General features: G+C 34.0%; 1 long non-coding RNA gene across 1 annotated transcript; it reads left to right on the top strand.

The window, feature by feature from the left end:
• Positions 1-212: 212 nt before the first annotated feature.
• Positions 213-1,058, top strand: LOC120781675. Its single transcript, XR_005706126.1, has 2 exons — positions 213-856; positions 1,013-1,058. It is a non-coding gene; the product is annotated as an uncharacterized LOC120781675 (long non-coding RNA).
• Positions 1,059-5,294: the final 4,236 nt, after the last annotated feature.

Below are 5,294 nucleotides of genomic sequence, written 5' to 3'. Positions count from 1 at the left end.
CTTGACCGATGCTACGGCTGCTACTACGGATATGCCGATCTTTTTCGACCAATTCAGCGATTTTATCGCAATTTTAGACGACAGGCCTTCCGGAGCGTGGCGCATCTTCGACCACCTCTACACCAGAACGAAAACGTTGAAACCATCATTGTGCGGTGGAAATGGAAACTGTATCGGATCCATAAACTGCACAAATTTTATTGGCGGCTTGAGATGCATTTTTGCCTTTATCGTAGTAGTACTGTAAAATATGCCGTATTTTCTCTTTATTTTGCTCCATGTGTGCGACGCTATTACTCACGAATAGGGTTGCCAACCATACTTTATTATAAAGTATCCTACTTTATTTTCCAAAAGTATACTTTATACTTTTGTATAAAAATAAAGCATCGAAAATACTTTATTTCATCCATTTACAAGCGAACAACTATTTATCGATAGTTTAAGTTCAATTAAAATGAACGTACGATGAAAATTATCATTAATTGCTAAACACACCGACACATGTTACTGGTGCCATCTTTCACAAATGTAATATGTTCGTCCCATGTCTTACAAATATATGGCATGTGCTATCGCTTAAACATCAAATTACTCCTGCCATCTCTTACAAAAGTCAAGTTTTCTGTCCATTGGAAAGTAAATGTTACTTTTTCCAAAATGTGTTCTTCTGATAGTGATATACCAGCTACGCCAAAAAAAAACGAAAATCAGCAAATTAAAAGTTATGCAAAAATACAAACCCGAGTGGGAAAAACAGTACGGATGGGTAACAAGTGATTCCCAAAATAAAACTAATGCAAGGTGTACAATATGTGCAGTGAATTTTAAAATAGGTTCAGGTGGCATTGGCCAGGTGAATTATTTCATTTAATATTATGAACATATTAAAGCGGTCTGTGTAGTTTTTTATTTCTCTTATAATATATGTATACATGCTTACAGTGATATTTTAGTTAAAGTATAATTCACTATTAAGTGTTCTATGGTTAATTTTCCTTTTTATACATAGATTAAGCAACATTAAGAAACTCAAAAACACAAGTTTAAAGCTGAAGCAAAAAAAACATCTGGTGCATTAAACAATTTCCTTACATCAAGTACTGAGTCGAATTCTTCAGTATCAAGTGAAGGTAACAATATTGCAGCAGTAGTGGAATTAGTATTAGCTTTTCACACAGTGAAACACAACTTATCTTACAACAGCATAGACTGCAGTAATAAACTATGTTGTCTATGCAGATTCCAAAATAGCCAATAAAATACGCCTGGGCAGAACAAAAATGGAAGCTATAGTGACGGATGTATTAGGTCCCTATTCCGTGGAAAGTGTAATAAATGATTTGAAAGACAAAGATATATTTTTCTGTATTTAGACAGATGCATCAAACAAAGAGAACATTAAACTCTTTCCTTTGGTGATACAATAATTTTCCATAACTAAAGGCATCGAACAAAAACTGTTAGATTTTTACGAAAATTCTAACGAATCCGCCGATGGTATGTTTGAAGCTATTAAGAAGTCTATGAACTCTTTAAAACTGTCACTCAACCAAGTATCGGGACTAAGTGCTGACAATTGTCATGCAAATTTTGGTATTCACCACTCATTGTACGCAAATATTAAAAAAGAAGCCCCAAATGTAATAAAAGGAAACTGTAATGCACATATCGTCCATAATACAGTGAAGCATGCAGAGTTCCCAAATACTCATCACTGAGGAGTAAAATTTTTATCTTCCTCCTCAGTACAATACAATTGAGGAGCAATAAATTTTGATTTCCTCAATTGTGAGTTCAAAGGAAAGAGTGCTCTTCTAGAATATTTCTCTTTAATACTTATCTTATCTTTTCGCTCTAATATTTTCCGCATACGTACGTGCTCCTCAAAATAATACTCCTCACAAGAGCGTTAAGTTTCTTTTCTCATCTCAGGTTTCAGCACTCAGTATTTTGTATCGCTGACAAAGTCAGTTATGCAGCAGAGAGTGCACTTGAGAATTTCTTATTGTTGTTGGTGTAAATATTAACGGTTTTGGGTACATGCATGATTAACCGTTAATTTAAGTTGTATTGTGAGTAGGTAATTAATCAGGAAGACGATGCAAAAATACTGTTCTCTAAGAGAATTTCTCTATACAATGATTGTTTTTTTTTGTCATCGGTTTTTCCATACTCGGCGTTTTTTGAATTGTCATTTTGGATTAAGACGCATTGCAGTTTTGTTAGCTTAAAATTTTATAAGTTAAAAATGGGCAGCTTTAGCCAAATTAGCCGAAGTAGTTCTATCTGTTCCATGTAGTCAGACTTCAGTGGAACGTGCCTTTAGTGCTCTTTCGTTAATTTTAACTAAGCATCGTTCCAGGCTCAACGCACAAAATATCAATAATTTGTTTTTGATAAGGTTAAACGAAGAATTTTTTAATAATATAAATTTTTCTTAAGGGAATTTTTCATCAAAAAATTATCAACTTTATTTATTGAATTATTTGTGTTCTTTTTTTATTGAAATATATACATGTTTTGTTTGTTTTAATAAATAAGTACTTACTTATGCACGTTGTATGTACAAATACGGAAAATAACTAAATAAAAATTTGAGTGTCTATTCTTTATTTGTAAACTAGCTGACCCCGCAACCAATGTCCTGCGTGAAATTATGTGTTTTGAAATGAAAAAAAGTTGAAATTATGTTGTGTCGAAGATGATTTATTTTCGATTTTTTACACTTCTTTTAATGTAGCGCAGCTTAATAAACATAATTTTTTGATTTCTGTTCTGGTGCGTAAATATACAGAGAAGATGGGTTTCCTACTCGTCAACACGCCACATATGTATATCTGGCCGTGTGAAAAACATAGCATTTCCCGATTTCCTTGTGTCCTGTTGATTGTCAACGCAAAGGCAATTTTCCCTGGAAATTGAATACGTTCGAAGGCTGTCCCTTGTATTCGATAACTGCGTCATAATCAGTCGGGCTCCATTACTCAGTTTCGGCGCATGAAGATTGTGAAACATAATAATGACAGATCCAACTTTGAGACGCAAATGATCCTGGGGCATACCAAGCCTCTCCAAAGAATTTGGAAAGTCCACTGGATAATTTACGGTTTCGTCTTCCTTGTCAAGACGATCGATCGATTTGTAGGAGCGCAAACCTCCCGAAATTTGACTTTTAATCTTCCAGTTTAAGTCATTAACATCGGTATTTTTGGCAGCTAAAATTGCGCGTGCACTCAAGCAAGCATTTATGATAATTTGGCGAATGTTCGGACACACATTCGTGATGAGTTCATCTTCCGTTGTAGTGAATTGACAAACGGGAGGTGAAATTGATATCAAACCACTGGAAGTATCAACCGAAATTTGCCCATTTCCAATTCTTAGCGAATACAATGTAAAATGTCATCGGCAATGTCATTTTTTCGTATCCCATAATCAGGGGCGAACGCAGGGGGGGGGGTTTTGGGGTGTTAAAACCCCACCCAAAGTAATTGAATTTTTAAATAATATAATTTAATTCCACATAGTCATTTGAAAAATTGTAATTTGTTGTTCTCAAAGCAATCTTTCTGCCGACGATGTATGAATATGTAAAATAAATGAATACATTAGTCACTAACAGCGTTGCCGTTTTGATACAATTGTATCTTTTTTGATACTTTTTTTTCTAAATTTTGTGAAACAAAAAAGTATCAATTTTTGTTCACAAACGGCCTATTTTGATACTTTTCTGCTGATAGAATTTAATTTTTTGAAACTATGAAAATGTTAAACTAAAAACAAACCTATTGTATCTGGATAGTATTAAAAAGTTGTGGGAATGTAGGCCAATTAAAAAACCCAGAAAAATATAAACTGGACAGAGACATTTTTTTAATTTGCTTCAAAGTAATGAGCTTGCCTTATAACTCTGTGGCTGCTGAATTGGATTTTTTAGATTTAAGGGGAGTTGTGAGTAGAAAATGGACTTCTTTTCAAAATTAGTTCTGAACTGAAAAGTCACCAATAAGGTTTCTATTATTTTTTTAGAGTTTATTGTTAATCATAATACAGGAAAAATAAAAACTCATTTATTATGACTTTCAGTTTTCGTTCCATGAGCAAACTGTTGTGAAATTAAAAAAAATTATGCTATTTGCAAAAAAATACTTGAGTGTCTTAACTAAAATGTCTATATTTTTTAATAAAAACAACCAGAAAAAACTGGTCTGAATTAGATACACAGCTTTACTTATTATTTGTTTTTCATTTGCTGAATTTAGAATGTGGAAAAGGTTAAACATCTTTTCTTCAGATTATATTTTCTAACTAAAATTTTGAATATATTTTCAGGAACTGGTTAAATCAAACAAAGAGATCCAAAACTTTTTTAGTGCATCGTTTTTTAAAGATTGGAGCAACAATCCCTATATCTGTCGCTTCGCAGGCTTAAAACACATTTAAGAAATAAAACTGGAGAAGCACGCCTGAACGGAATGGCTCTCTTAAATATCCATAGAGATATAGACGTGACGGAGGAAGAAATTTTAAATGTTATGGCCCAAAATAAAAGAAGATTAGACTTCAATTTGTGAATAAAATAATGAAACATTGTCTTTTTACCTAAAACCTAAAAAAAAAGTTGCACACACTGTAGCATTCACAATACGCAATGACTTAAATGAAGTTGAACCGCGTGACTCACAACGGTCGGAAAACTTTCAATCTGCAATATTCAACATTGACATGAGTTTTGAAAGTGAATTAGACAGAAGTGGTGAATATGGTACGATCCATGTGTTGTCAACTTCGATGTGTTGTTAACGTCGATATTCACGCCTCTAAATGCTAAATGTTCTGCCATTGTCGTCTGGTGACCGACGCCGATATAGTGAATATCAATCATTTCCCATTTCCGTTTCCGAAAGAAAAGCACATGAGTAGTGTTTCGTGCATTTATTGTCAGACATACAAATCAAAGTGGGATTGTAAGGTTCGCTAGGTCCATGAACCATATTGGTTTTCACCACTTCGTATAATTCTGGATCTATCTCTGAATCATGAATTTCCGCTGAAACGATTTCATCAATTTGATCTGATGTAATCACCATCCGCATCCAAAGAAGAATGTGTGCGTGCGGCAAACCTCTTTTTTGCTACTCAAGAGAATACATTCAGCATCTAACAGCACCATATATAACCATAGGTTGCTTCAAGATAAAGACCGTCAAACATCGCAGCTATTGTTTAAAAAGTCGTGCTGTGATATCGTTACGATCGCTAGCTGATTGACCGCGATCCATAATTCCGCA

The sequence above is a fragment of the Bactrocera tryoni genome, unplaced genomic scaffold (assembly GCF_016617805.1).
Source record: "Bactrocera tryoni isolate S06 unplaced genomic scaffold, CSIRO_BtryS06_freeze2 scaffold_7, whole genome shotgun sequence".
NCBI classification, from domain to species: Eukaryota; Metazoa; Arthropoda; class Insecta; order Diptera; family Tephritidae; genus Bactrocera; species Bactrocera tryoni.
The sequence above is the reverse complement of the archived record's forward strand: the minus strand, read 5'-3'. Positions and strand labels throughout refer to the sequence as shown.